The sequence below is a fragment of the Dipodomys ordii genome, unplaced genomic scaffold (genome assembly GCF_000151885.1).
Source record: "Dipodomys ordii isolate 6190 unplaced genomic scaffold, Dord_2.0 Scaffold24, whole genome shotgun sequence".
Lineage (NCBI taxonomy): Eukaryota > Metazoa > Chordata > Mammalia > Rodentia > Heteromyidae > Dipodomys > Dipodomys ordii.
Window position 1 is genome coordinate 10724264 of NW_012267240.1, and position 15879 is coordinate 10740142.

General features: G+C 35.2%; 1 protein-coding gene across 1 annotated transcript in view; it reads left to right on the forward strand.

The window, feature by feature from the left end:
- The window catches only part of Dnajc1 (DnaJ (Hsp40) homolog, subfamily C, member 1), a 158972-nt gene that overhangs the window by 4458 nt on the left and 138635 nt on the right, over positions 1-15879 (forward strand). The gene's annotated exons all lie outside the window — the stretch shown is intronic.

Here is a 15879-nt window from a genome sequence, read left to right on the forward strand (position 1 = left end):
CCCCCTCCGCTGTCACCTTCCCCCCCCTGGACACGTCTTCTGACTTCACCTGAGTTCTTTCTTCTACCGCTTCCTGTCCGGGAAATGTCGTCGAGAGCGTTGGTGTTACGCAAGTTGTAGTTTTGTTCCCGGGTCTGATCAGGAGGCGGGCGGGGCGGGGCGGGGCGGGGAGGGGTCGGATCACAGCCTAGAAACTGACCCTGAGGAATAGTGTCATCTCGACCAGGTTGCTCTGGAACTCAGGAGAAGCTCTGGAGCTCTCTGGCAGCCGTGGTTTTTAAGGTGCTGTGGGAAGAGAAGCCTGTAGGGCAGTGTCATGGCTGGACTTAGTCCTGGGTCATTTTCTTTGCTGCTTGTTTCCTTGGGTCCTTTTTTTTTTTTTTTTTAATTAGTTTGCTGTTAACTTGTAAAGTCTGTTTGTTGGGGTTTATTTCTACCATAGAAGATGGTTGAGTTGAGGGTATTTATCCAGTCTCTACCTGTATGAAGCCTCGTGTAAAGATGAATGCAGTTCACGTACTTCAGAATATTTTTAGTAGAGTGAAAGATTTCGCACGTTAAATTTCACATGTTCTGCTGGAGTCCTTCATACAGGCTTAGAATAAGTTAAAGAGGTTAAAAAATTTTTAGACAACTGCCATTAAAGGTACAGTTCATTTGACTAGAGATGAGATGCACAATCACTCCCACAGGCTTTTTATAAATTTGGGTGAACTATTGAAATCTTAAAAGGCAGTCTAGCTGGTGTCGGTGGCTCACACCTGTAATCCTAGTTACTCAGGAGGCTGAGATTTGAGGATCATAGTTGGAAGCCAGCTGGGCAGGAAAGTCCAAGAGACTCTTCAATTAAACACTAACAAAACAAAACACCAGAATTGTAACTGTAGTTCCTAAATCTTGAGTTCAAGCCCCAGGACACTGCCACCCTCCTCTCCCCACCCCCGTCTAATTTTCCATTTAAATTGAACAAAGTTCAATTTTTAAGCATTGCATTTGTGTTCCATTAATATAAAATGATAGGTTGTCATAGCTTTATGAATTTTAAGTTTTCATTTCTATAACACATATAAAAGTATGTTTCCCACTTCAAATCCTATGAACAAATTTTGTAGGAACTGTTTTTATGAAGTGTCAAAGTGAATGATAATAAACTATGTGTAATAATAATTACTGAAAATACATGTAACTTTTCAGCACTGGGGCTTGAACTCAGGACTTTGTGTTTGCTAGACTGACACTTTACAACACTTCAGCCACACTTGTAGCCCCAGGGTTTGGTTCTGTTACCTCAGCTAGAGTGCTGGATTATAGGCTTATACTACCTTAGCTAGGACTGATTACTCCTTTTGGAGAATGCCTTAAATACCAAGAAGATTTGTTTAAGCCTTATTATGTTTGACTAAATTCTGTAAGTAGTAAGAGTCTTGCATATAGACTATTCAAAAATCTTGAAGATGTTGGCTGGGTGCCAGTAGGTGGCTCATGCCTGTAATCCTAGCTACTCAGGAGGCTGAGATCTGAGGACCATGTTTCAAAGCCAGCTGGGGCAGGAAAGTCCATGAGACTCTTACTCCAATAAACCACTCAGGAAACCAGAGGTGGCACTGTGGCTCAAGTGGTAGAGGGCAAGCCTTGAGCTGAAGAGCTGAGGGACAGCACTCAGGCCCAGAATTCAAGCCCCACGACTGAAAAAAAAAAATCTTAAAGATGCTTTCCAATTATCCATGGAAATTATGCTCCTTTCAGAAAATATAGAAAATAAGTAGTAGTGGCTTAAAATTTAGATTATGTTATCTAGCTTTGCATGTGTACTCTCATAGAATTTTCATTTATAATCTCATACAGTTTAATTTGCAATTAAATAGGCAGTGTCAACAACCAGAGCACTTTTAACTATGTGAGCAAAGCAGTAACAGATAACCGAGAAAATTCTTTGTTGAGGTAGAATTTGAAATGAGAAATCCAGGAAATTACTTTTATTTGTGTTTTTCTGTCCAACTGTTGAAATTGAAATGAAAAGCAGAAGTCATGAGTTAAGTGGAGGAATAAATTAGAAAAAAAGATGTTTACTTTGAACCTTTCTTGAAATACTTTCAGGAGTACAGACTTCAGGTAGAGCCAAAAGTAGCTTGTTTAAGTTGTTTAGTGTATAAAGTCCAAGCTAGAGCCAAGCAGTCTCTTGGTGATTAGCCAGACTTTGGGTCACCTGGCTTTGTGAACTAATCAATTTTGTTTGTTCAGCAAACTGACTTGGCGTCTTCTAGATTTTGGCTTTTATATTGGAACATGGCCCTTATGTTGGAACCTAAACAAACCCGTTTACAGTAGAGCAAAATAGATAAGAAAACTAAATAGGTAAATACAAATATAGGATGATCACAGAAGGTTCCTCTGAAGGTACTTAGGGAGTAAGCCATTCAGATCATTGGTTTCTTGGTCCTTTCCAGCTACTATACAAAGTGTAAGTGCTTGGATAGCTTTGTAACAACAGAAGATTGTTTCCCATAGTTCTGGAAGTGGGGGAGTCAAGATAGGTGCTGGTACTAATCCCACTCACAAAGGCTTCATTCTTAGAACCTGTTCATTTCCCAGCTGCCTCTTAGTATTATCACTCTGAGGATTAGATTTTCATGTATGAATTTTGAAGAGATTGAGACCATAGCATGGAGGAGTAACATTCAAAGAAGAATGCAAAGTAAGTAGAGAGGCCTTGAGGTAGAAGCTGTTTTAATGTGTAAGGAAGGCAGCAAGACAGCCCATGTTGTTGGTGCAGTGATGGGGGGTAACAGTAATAGGAGATATAGGACTTCTAAGTTGTGGGGAAAGATCATGTAAGACTTTGCTGGCCATTTTAAGGACGTTGGCCTTTACTTACAATGAAGTTGAACATCCAGTGGAGAAAGGAGTATTGATCAGAAGAGATACATAGTTTGACTTAAATTTTAAACTGATGACTTCATTAAGGACAGTTTATAAGGCATTCTTAGAGGCATAATTACAGTGTAGAATGGAGACTAGACCTAGACAGTAGCATTGATGGTGCAGAGTGGTCAGATTCTGGATTTAATTTGATCATAGAACTGACAGGATTTTACTGAGAGAAAAAGATTTTGAAACTAGGAAGGATGCCGGTGTCAAATTGGTGAGGTCTCTCCAAGTCTGGTTGAGCAAAAATCAGGAATTTGGGTTTTGGTCATGCTGAATTTGCAATGTATGCCAAACATTAAAGTGGAATTGGCCTGTGGACATTTGGTTGTTAAGGCCAGAATTCCCACAGAAGAGTTTGGAACATAAAGATAGAATTTGAGATTGTTATGGTCCAGAGTTCCCACAGAAGGGTTTGGAACATAAAGATAGAATTTGAGAGACTCTGGCAGTTAGGTAATTTGAAGCCACATAAGTGGATATGTTCACATGTGAGTAAATCTAAAGGCAAAGAAAAGAGGTTTGTAGCTAAGCCTTTGAGAACCAGTCAGGAAGATGCTGATGAACCAGTAAGAGAGATGAAAAATAACTGATTTCTGCGAACTGGAATTAACGGTGGAAGTACTTGGGTACCTCAACAAGAGCTATTTCATTGAAGTGGTGAGATCAATAGTGTGGTTAGATTAAGTTCTGGAGAGAATAAAGGGGAAGAATTGAGATGGTTGTCTTCTAATCCACCAGGTCTTGGCTCTCAGTCATTCCCTAAGCTCTATAATTGGAGTAACTGATGACTTTTAGAATTTGGATCAGGCTGCCTCTTGGCTTTATGACTTTGGGCAAGTTAGTTGCCTTACTTTTAGATCAGACAGTACACAGCTAAATATTTACTGAGTCAAACAATGTAAATATCATAAGTAAACGACACTATAATTCTCCAAACCAGTGCTTGCTTGACAGTTAATTCAGTAAGTCACATTTGTATATGACCTTTATAGCCTTCATACAGAAAAATATAATCTTTTTGTATGTTTTTTAAGTTGACTATAAAGGAACCAACTAAACCAACCAGATTGGGACCTAGAAAGGGTCTCAACAGTCTTAAGGAGACAGGTAAATACAGATGACCTGTCAGTTCCACCTATTTTTAGGATATCCTGATTATTCATAGGGCAGTTCAGTTTGGATATTGTATGTTTTCAGAGATGAGATGAGGAGAGATGGGAGGAGTGTAGGAAAAAGAACAAGTTATTCAAAGATCTTTTATAAGTAACTTAAATGCTATGTCCCTACATAATACTTGTATTTTGTGTAATGGACACCTTTATTTCTTGTGGACTCAAGAAGCTATTTTTTTATAAATGGTAAAAATTTAGGATTTGGGGATAATCTTTTGGTGTCTCGGCTTTCTTATATAGTACTTTGTACAGTACTCTAGTCAATAATAAATACTTGATTCTTATTTTAAAAATGAGTTGATCATCAAATTTTGTAGTATTTTTTAATGAGTTAGAATTGTTTTAATTTATCCTTTATAAACTTCTACTATTTAAATAACTAGAAATTTACTTCATTTTCTTTTTAAGTTTTATCTTTATATTCAATTGAATGTTACAACTTAAAGACTTCTGCTTTTTCAAAAAAACATTTATTTTAAAGTTTGGATGTAATTATAAGGTGTGGAAAGACAGACTATGCCTCCCAAATGCTTTTTTTTTTTTTGGTGGGTCGTGGGGGCTGAACTCTGGGCCTGGGTGCTGTCCCTCAGCTCTTCAGCTCAAGGCTAGCGCCCTACCACTTGAGCCACAGCACCACTTCTAGCTTTTTTTCTGCTTATAAGGTGCTGAGGAATCGAACCCAGGGCCTCATGCATGCAAAGCAAGCATTCTACCACTGAGCCAACTTCCCAGCCCGACTTCTGCTTATTAAATATTTGGATTTTAATTTATTAATCAGTATCAGTAAGCATTTTAATCTCTTTAATCTGTATTTTCTGATATATATGATAGGACCTCCTTTAGGGGAACTATTGCCCACGCATCCTCTGTTCAAAGAGGGAGTTCCCTAAAGAAACACTGAGACTGAACTTGGGCCTTGGACTTGCTAGGCAAGTGCTCTACCAGTTAACACATGCCCCTAAGTTCTTTTGCTCCCCACTCAAGTTCCTTTGCTTTTTAGATAGCATCTTGTGCTTTTGCCCCACCAGCCTCAGAGACCCTTTTACTCTGACCCCAGAGATGCTGGCATTTTAACATACTTGGCCTGTTTGAGGATGGGTTTTGCCCGGTGTAGCCTCAAACCTGCAATTCTCTTATCTATGCCTCTCAAGTTGCTGTGATTTCAGGCTCATGACACCATGTCAAGTTTATTTAGTAATTTAATCTATAATTTGTTTCATGCCATATTCTATTTAAAACTAAAGTAAGATTAAGATTCACTCACTTATACAGTGTTTCTAATTACCATCATTCAGCAACTGGAATCTCATTGTAATCAGGTATGTTGCAAAAGCAAAGACTTGCCACATTTCACATTTCTGGTTAGAATATATGCATAAAACAATATGGTTCATTATTACATGGATGCCTGTTATATAACTAACAAAGCAGTGGAAATTACCTAGGTATAGTTCCACAGTAAACTAATAGAATTTGTGTTGTTTAATATTAAAGCTGAGCCTAAGACCAAAATTTAGATAAGTGATATGTCATACGGTAAACAGCATTATTTTAAACACCTACATTGCACTATGTTATGGTATATGTAGAAAAGCAGGCAAAATGAGTTATGACCAGAAGGAGGAACATCACTGTTGTCATTTTCTGGGAGTCTGGACAGACCATGAGGAAATCTGGGAAGGCAGAATATTTCTAGCCAATTCTTAAGAACTTTATTCACATTAAACTATATCAGAGTCAGGTGGCAGTGCCTCATGCCTGTAATCCTAATCCTAGTCACTTAGAAGGCTAAAATCCTAGGATCTCAGTTCCAAGTCAGCCCAGGCAGAAAAGTTCCTGAGTCTCTTGCCTCCAGTTAAACACAGGAAGTGAAGCTATGGCTCAAGTGGTAGAGCACTAGCCTTAAGAGAAAAGCTAAGGGACAGGGTCCAGGCCCTGAGTTCTAGCCCTAGTACTAGCATATAAAAACTATATTAGGATAAGGTAGGATAAGATAGCTATTTCATGACCAATTGAATATATACTTCATCAAGACATCTTTGACTTTTGGAACCTAAAAAGAAATTGCAAATTTTCTCAGCAGTTGTTTTCAATGACCACATTTTAATGGATTAAAGATGAATAGTTGAATTTTTTTGACCTTTTTTATGTTTAATAGTGATAAAATTTGACATTTGAAAGTTACATATTTGAAGGAACTCTGGAAATTGTGATTTCTACTTGTATTTAATTATATCTTATAGTATTTTTATGTGGATATTTTAGCTATAGTAGGAAATAGACTTCTGGGTTTAAATTAAAGCATATTAGATATCTGATAAAGTTCAAATAACTTCTATGTTCTAGTATAGATTTTTATAATAGTTACAGAATTACTGTTGACTTTTTGTATCACATCTTTAAAATTAAAAATATACCTCTTGAAGTAGTTATTGTAAAAAGCTTCATAATTTTCAACAATACTGGTATCTTTCAAAATATAACTAGAATATTTTGGTTTGACTTCTTCAAACTCTGCAGCATATTTTTTTACATCTTCATTTGTAATTTTTAAGTTGGTTTTGGATTTAACAATGATTAATCATTTGGAGATAAATTTGATCATTAAATTAGCATGCTTTGATCAATACACTTTTGTATTGATAAAGAGATGTTAAGACAGCTTAAGCTGTTATCCTAGCTACTTCGAAGTAAGACATCAGGGGACATAGTTGGAATAAAATTTCATCTTATGAAATGGCTAGGAGGGTGGTGTATGCCTGTCATCCCAGCAACATGGGGATGCAAAAATAGGAGTATTGGAGTCCAGGTAGTTTAACAAAGACTACCAAATAGCCAAATAAAAAAAGCTGGCAAAACCTCCATGTTTATTGCAGCACTGTTCACAATAGCTAGGATATGGAAACAACCCAGATGCCCCACCACAGATGAATGGATCCAAAAATTGTGGTATCTATACACAATGGAATATTATGCAGCCATTAGAAATGACAAAATAATGGCATTTGCAGGGAAATGGATGGAGCTAGAAGGAATCATGTTGAGCGAGGTAAGCCAAGAGCGAAGAGACAGACGGTACATGGTCTCCCTGATAAGTGGATGCTAAATCCTAAATGTTAGGTGATACGACAAAACTAACAGGACTTAAGAAACAAACAACTCCTACTCATCTGGTTGAACCACTACTAAATATCCCCATGCTGCTGATCACATATATGGTATATAACATGTGAACACCGTTATATGTTACAGACTGTGATAGACAATTTGCTCCAGGAAAGTTAGAATGAACTTGTGACTTTAAATGAGCATCATTATTCCACAGTACTGTGAAATTCCGGAAATTATGTAATCACTTAATCACAATCAAAAAAAAAAAAAAGAACCTCAGGGAAGGGAGGGAGGGAGGGGATGGTAGGGGGAAAACAATGGAGGGGGTAACAATGTTTAAGAGGAAGTGTACTCATTACCTCACTCATGTAACTGTAACCCTCTGTGTAGTATCTTTACAATAAAAAAAAAAGCTGGCAGAGTCACTCAAGAGATAGTGTGCCTTCCTTACAAGTGTGAGATCCTCAGTTGAAACTCCTCAATTAAAAAAAACTCTGAATATAAATTTCATGTAAGGTTCATAGCTTGAGGATTGTTCCAGAGAAGTCTTAGAGAAGTTTTGAGTAATGTCTACATCAGGTAAATTTTTAGCTTTACCAGGTAATGGAATATATTAGAGTAAATGTACAGAGTATTAAGTTGTACAGAAATGTACAAATGCAAATATAAAAGATAACGGAGTAATATCTCCATCTTGTGGTCTTCTTTGGATATTACCATTAAAAAATACTGAGGTGTTGTATTTTTACAACTGTAGGCATAAATAAGAATAAAATATGAAAACAAAATACAAGTCAGATTTCTTATAGTATTTTTCAAGAATATTTTAAGATTGAGCTTCCCAATTAATGTATTGGAATGCAAGTGACCTGAAGTAGCAATACTTGACTCTCATAGAAGCAAAAGTATTGTTTAGTTTGAGCCAGGGAATCAAGCTAAAGAAAGAAATTCAGAAGTGTTTGAATTAGAATCTGTCAGCTATTTAATTACATAATCTTAATGGCAGGATGATGATTACATGTTACCATAATTTGCAATAACGTAGAGGAATACAGTTGTTACTCTACATCTGTCTCACCTCTCATATCAACTGCAGATGTGAAATTAGTGTACTTGCAAAAAAATTGATCTATAGTGGACAGATGTAGGCTTGTTATTATTCCTAAACAGTACAGTATGATAACTTTATATAGTGTTTACATTGTATTAGGCAATTTAAATAATCTTGAGATATTTAAGGAATTTGGAAAGATGTATATTAAGTTATATGCAAATTCTGCTCTATTTTGGTATATGTGGGGGCTCTGGTATTATACTTTAATCTGTAACCTTCATGAAATATAAATGACTGCAATAAATAAATTTGTAAATTCTAGGTAGCATAAAGGAGTGTTTTGTGACACTGGGACATAGGAGAAATATTTTACTTATTAATCTTAACAGATATATCAGGTTTTGACAGGGTACAGATGTTTTAGATCATATGTGATGTATATATATATGATGCAAGTTAGAGATGTTAAAAGTTCCAGAAGCTTTAATTTTTTTTTGGGGGGGGGGAGAGTGTTCTGGGCCTGGGTGCTGTCCCTCAGCTCTTCAGTTCAAGGCTAGTGCTCTGCCACTTGAGCCACAGTGCCACTTCCAGCTTTTTTCTTTTTGCTTATGTGGTGCTGAGGAATCAAACCCAGGGCCTCATGAATGCAAGGCAAGCACTCTACCACGGAGCCACCTTCCCAGCTAATTTTTATTTATTGTTATTATAAAGGTGATGTCCAGAAGAGTTAGTTTATGGTTAAGTAAGGTAATGAGTAATTCTTTTGAAGTGTCACCCATCCCTCACTTTCTCCCAGTTTGTCCCTTCTATCCCCATGCACAAGTTGATATATTTCATTTTCAATATGATGTCTAGTAGTACCACTGCTGCATTTGTTCCTCCATTTCTGGGCTGCACTTTATCCCCTTTCCCCCCCAAAACAAGAAAAAAAGAAAACGAAAGGACTGGGAATGTGGCTTAGTAGTAGAGTACTTGCCTAACATGCATGAAGCCCTGGGTTCAGTTTCTTAGTACTACATAAACAGAAAAAAACTGGAAGAGGCGTTGTGGCTCAAGTGGTAGAGTGCTAGCCTTAGGCAAAAGAAGCTCAAAACAGTGCCCAAGACTAGCAAAAAAACCCACAAAAAACCCAAGAACAACAACAAAGAAATAGTTTCTATTATTTGATCAGAGGCACATAGGCCTCTGTGCCTTTGTGTTCCTCCCCTAAGTAGACGTCTCATTTAAAGACCAAAAAATAAAAAAGAGCGCATACGGCTTAATTTGTTTAACCCAATATAGAAAAAATATTTCAACCAGTAATCACATTTTAATTATTTATTTTTGTACTACTACTGTGGCTTGCACTCTGGTCTTATGTTCTGTCCTTTAGCGTTTTTGTGCATGGCATTCAGTTTAGATCACGTGAGCTACCACTCTATTTCTGCCTTTTTGGTGGTTAATTGGACTTTATTCTCTTGGGCTGAAACTGGAATCCTTAGATCTCAGCCTCCTTGAGTAGCTTAGATTACAGGCATTAGTCATGGGCCCTGGGATAATTTATTTTACTTTATTTTTCCTTTCTCTCTCCCTTCCCTCCTTTCCTTCTTCCTTCCCTTGCTTTCCCTCTTCTCTTTTCTTTCTTTCTTCCTTCTTATATGTAACTCTAGGTTTTATATGTGTTAGCCAAGAGCTATACCACTGAATGACAATTCCTAGCCTTTTTTTCTTTTAATCACTTTTTAAAGTTGTTATTGTAAAGAGAGATTACAGTTATATGTCAGGTAATGAGTACTTTTTGAACAGTTTCACCTCTTCCCTTGTTTTCTCCCAGTTTTTCCCTCCTGACCCCCTTCCCTGGCAAGTTCATTTTCAACAGTGTCTAATGAGTATCACTTCTGCAGTTTACCCTTTGTCCTACCATTTCTGTGTTCCCCTTACCCTTCTCAAGACAGATAAACTTACATCCAAGACAAAAGATACAGAAATCAAAAACAACAACAGAGGAGAAAAAAAAGCAAAATAACAAAAAAACCACTTCTTTTCCATTTCTTGAAGTTCATTTTGATATACATCATTTTATATGATGTTTATGCACATAGCTATTGAACTTTTGTCATCTTCTCCTATGAATATCCTCCTTTGGTCTCACTGTGTAAATGTCTAGATCTTACATAATTTATCATCTCCAATTGTATTTTTTTTGGTCTTTTACCATAAAGTGTGTTTATTTGTAGATTACAGCTCTTGTTTTTTGAAACAGTTTTTCCTGTATGCAGAGGCTTGCCTCAGATTTGTGATTCTGCTGTGTCCAATTCCCCAGGGATGAATTTTCTGATGTGCACCTCCATGAGTAGCTCAGAAATACTGTCAATAAGAGGGGCTGGCCTGGTAGCCCCAGTGGGATGGTAGCTCAGTGGTTAAGTGCTTGTCTAGCATGCTCAAGGCTCTGGGCTCCATCTCTAGGTCCAAACATATAAAACACTAATGAGATATTTCACATTGTAGCTAATTGTACCAAGTCTTCAAAAATCTGGTGTGTATTTTACATTTATGCTTCCAGCATACTTCATTTCAGATGTTAAATTTCATTCAGAATCCTTAATCTTTATTTAAAACTAAAAAATTAGTTTTTCAGTTTAGCTGATTTTATGTATATATATATGAGTTAATGAATATTTAGTAGCACATATGGATAGATAATTAACATTTTCTGTGTTGTAGCTGTATAATTAAGTATTTTGGGGTAAGTCACTGGTTACTGTTTCTACTTTGTGAGGGGCATAGTTTGCACTTTTAGGGGTGCTTGTGTGTGTGCATGTATGTATGTGTGTATGGGTACCTGATTTGGTTTTGTTGTTTTTTTTTTTTTTGGAGGAGTACATTCCAATTCAGATAGGTATCATCTTCCTAGTTAGTTATCAGTACATTTTGTTTGTGCTTTTTCTGTTCTATAAAGGCTATAGCCTTTGTAACAATGATTGTCTGAATTTCACGCACAGGCCTGTCTGAAGGGTGGCCTTTCAATAATCAGTTTAATTCTAGTGGATCCTTTGCTTTTGCTGACTCACCTGTTACATTTATGATTCTATAAGTATTTATTAATTTAATATATTAGATTGCTTAATTATGCTCTGATGAAGAAAGGACCAGAGTTCTTGCTTTTGAGATTTTAACTCCATTATCCCTATTTATTCTGAAACTCATCCAATAATATATTGGTAGCTGGTAAATATTCTTTGTGTTCTCAGCTGTTATCTGCTTTGATTGCTTTAATGTCCTTAAATGACTTTCAAAAGAGACATCGAGAAACAATTCTATTTGGGCCAGTCTGTTGGCTCTTTGTAATACGAACAAGGGATTCCAAAGTCATACTGTTTTACTGGCTGTCTTTGCCATTGTTCATAGATCCTAATGAGTACTAATTCATTGAGTTATTAATTACCAGTTTTTTTGCTTTTGCCTTTTTATACTTTCATAAGCAAGAATTACAATTCCAAGCTGTTTAAACTGTAAAATAGGATACTTCTGAGATGGAATTTAATTTTCTCCACCCTGTTAACACTCCTAAATGGCCTTTACTCCTTTTCCTGACCCACATAGATAAGAGTTAGGTAATATGGAGGCAGCTTAGGGCTCCCTCCTGAGGTTATACTGTGGCCATTGCAGATCCAGATGCCAAGTCTGCAGCTCTTTTGGCCTTTAACTGTGTAGCTAAAAAACATTGCCTTGGATCTTCTCAGATATATAGTATTTTAGAAATGGTCTCTTCAGACTGTAATTGCCTTGTCATTTTTTTTCTCCATAGAGAAAAAAAAAAGGTTTCATTGAAGCCCTTGTTTCAAGCATTAAGCATTGTCTTTGTAGAATCATTTTAATTCTCATTACTCCATGAAATTCTGGTTTCTCCAGCCTTCTTGTTAGTGTAAAGTGCAGTAGACCAATATCCTAAACCCTGTTTATGGCTACAGGCCTCTATTTGTTTTGCAAAAGAGATAATGAACTAGTTTTTGATCACGCATGAGTCTTACAACCTTCCATCTTTAAATTTTAGTGTCACATATTTGGAATGGGGTTTAGAAGAAGTTTCTTAACTATTTTAAGTGCTACTTTGATAATGAAGCATGTTGAATAAATTTATTTCATTTATAATATTTTATTAGTGATGGCTTTCCAATCTAAGAACTTTTTATCCCTTAGCATCCAGAAACATGGTCAACTCTATTTATAACAAAATAAGAGGCTTTTGCTTAAGCATTACAAGGGATAATATGCCGTTCTGTTCTTGTCCCTTTTTGGCTGTTGTTTTAGACTTTGGGAGAAGAGGCAAGTGATGTTTATAAATAATATGTCCCACAGATTTTGATTATACTAATAAGTATGTTTTTATGTATTAGAGTGACATTTATGTCCTATTACTGGAGATGCACAGAGAAGATCCACATTGTCTTAAAACTTAGAAAAATATTCTAGGTGGGAGAAAAATCAGAGAAACTACAGAAAATTAATGGTCTTAAAATCACATAGGCAGATAATTTTATATTGAACCACTCACAAACACTTCCAAAAGACACTCTTTCTGGGACTAATGACATTTTTTTTTTCTCATCAGTCTTCAAAGATTCACAAACACAGGGCAATGAGAAGTAGCCTCACTTAAAGTGATTTTACTGATATAGCTTCATAGAATTATGAGTGATCTTTAACCAATGCTTTTGGATGTTTTCAGAGTGTATATTTAGAATGTACTTTAGCTGATTTATTTTAAGGGATAAAGTGTATAGTTCAGGTTTATAGAAAATAAAATTTTGGTTAAATTATTTAAATATCAGTTTATGTACAATTTGAGAAACAATGTAATTATTTATGTTGGCTGTTGACATATTAATCTTAAGGGAGTCCCTAAAGATAGATTGAAGAGAATAGTAGTATAATAATTTAAGACATTTTCACTTGTAGGCTTTGTTGCCTTAAAATTTTTTTATTACAGTTACAGTTATTGTATTACAGTTATTGTTACAGTTACATAAGTCAATAAAGAGTACATTTCTTTTTAAACAGTGTCATCCTTTTCTCACCCCCAGTTTTTTTCCCTCCTGTCCCCATCCACAAGTTGTATAGTTCATTTTCAACATGGTGTCTAGTGAGTACCACACCTTCATATGGTTGCTTTTCTAATGTGGATAACAATTTGTTTCTATCCTTCATCTCTGTAACAGAATAGAATATACACATCTACCTAGATGTTGTTATGAAATTCTGATAACAAAAATTAGTTTTCCTATTTGTGTGTCTTTAGTTCTTTTCATAACATTGTTAATACTAGTGTGTCTTTAGTTCTTTTCATAACATTGTTAATAATTATAGCAATGGAATATTTGCAACATATGTTACACATTATACTTAACATAAGTGAAAAATCCAAATAACAAGTTATATTCACATTTTATTAGGAATTATATATATAATTAGGAATTACATATATATGATATATATGTAAAATGTAAATATATATTATATACATGAAACAGAAACATGAACTAATGAGAACTGATTTTGGGGGGGTAGAATTTTATTTAGGACTGAATATTTTATTTAGAATTCCATTAATATTGCTGACATATACTCATGTAAATTATGAGTGTTATGTAATTAAATCACATATACCCATGTAAATTATAAGTGTTATGTAATTAAATCACAGATAAGTTAACTATTTTCATGTTTATGAGATAAAAATGAATACCTGTTTTTAAATTACTTTTAACATATAACCTATTGAAAAGTGTGACAATTTCAGAGTAAAAGCTCATATGTCACAGAAATATGTGTTTATTGTTATTTTAAAGGTTGTACAAAATAATTTCTAATCAGTGAATCAAAAATCATTCCATAATTTCATGTTACTTTGAGTCAAAGTAGATTTATGGTCTATTTTGAATAAAAGTGATTATAAATATACTCACAATAATAAGCTGTGTATATAATTATACATTTTGGCAAATTATAAATTTCTTGTTGTCTTGGACAAGAAAGAGATTATAGTTTGGTGCCTTTAATGTTTATACTGCCTTTAATGTTTGTACTGCTTATCTGAATTCTTTTATGTATACCATTATATCATTAGTTCATCTTTTCAGCAGCCAGCCACATTGTTGGCTTTTGTAGCCCTTTAAGTCCTCTCAGAATTAATGGTTTAGATTTGTACTGCTCAATAGTGTAGCCACTAGGTAGATACATAAGGCCATAGAGCTCTTGAAATATAGTGTGTGAATTTTGTATGTATTTTATTTTAATACAGAATTACATTTGAAAAATAGAAGGAATATAAATATTTTTCATTAACCACAGTCTTGTTGCATGGCCTTTGTAGAACTACATTTCACTTTAACTGTATATTTCACACATGAATTAAGAAGTGCTGTAAAAAAATACAACAGATTTTGAGGGCTTAGTATAAACTGTGACATTTCTTAATAATTTTCAATATTGGCAACTTGCTGAAAAGGTAATCTTTTGATATAGTGCTTAAATATAATATATTCTGAAAATTTTTGTTTTCCTTTACTTTTTAAAAGGTGACTACTAGAAAATATAAAATTATACATGTGGCTTGCATTATGTTTCTAATGGACAGTATTGGTTTATTGCAGGAATGGGCAATTATGACATGTTCATGGCTTAGACCTGGTTTAGAACATTGAACTCCCAAATGAAAGTAGTCCATAATATTGAATAGGGATGCAGAAGATTATTGTTTTGAGTTTAGGAAGAAAATGTTAAAACTTCCAATTTTCCTTAAAAATTTTCCACTTCTTTACATTTTGATCCCCTATTCCTTCACCTCTGTCTGTAAGTTAATGAATAAGTAGAGAGATTAAAATTTAAATATAAAAATTAAACCTTTTTTCCTGGTGAAGTATATGATCAAAAATATTGCCATAGTTTGAAAGTTGCTGTAACATGAGAATGGGGAGAAATAAAATGAGGAGTGAGAGAAGGAAGATAAGGGAGAAGGTAAGACTTTGAGAATGTTACATTAAAGTGCTCCCCAAACCTCCCCCACAGTAATAAAACTTGACAAAATTGTTAAAAACTGTCATTGCAGGACACTGAAAATTGACCAAAGACATACAGTAAATTGGTAGAATTAATTCAACCACCATGAATTAGGTTGCTCAGGTAAGATAAGTGGGAGTTTGTTGAGGTGTTTTATATAACAGAATCCATCCTCATAGTCTGTGATAGTTTTGTTGGGACTGCAAGATGTGAGGACAGCAGTTCAACTGCTAGAAGAGGCTGATTTGATTTTTAATAAAAGTTAAAACATTTACTGTAGTGGGTAGTAGCTGTTTTAGTGGCAAACAAATTAGGAGAGTAAAGGTCACAGTCTGCCTGAGGTTTTTTATGCTGAATGGGGCAAGTAATAACACAGTAGACTACCAGAAAATTAAGAGATACAGAGAAAATGAGATGGCCCTAGTCAACTTGGTAAGATACAACGTATCTGTGGATATGTTGGAAGGCTACATATATAAGGATACATTTACACTCACAGAGGAATAGAGAGTCACCCTAGTTATTCAGTCCTGGCTGAACTGGTGCATATGAAGAAGAGACAGGGGAGTCTAATGG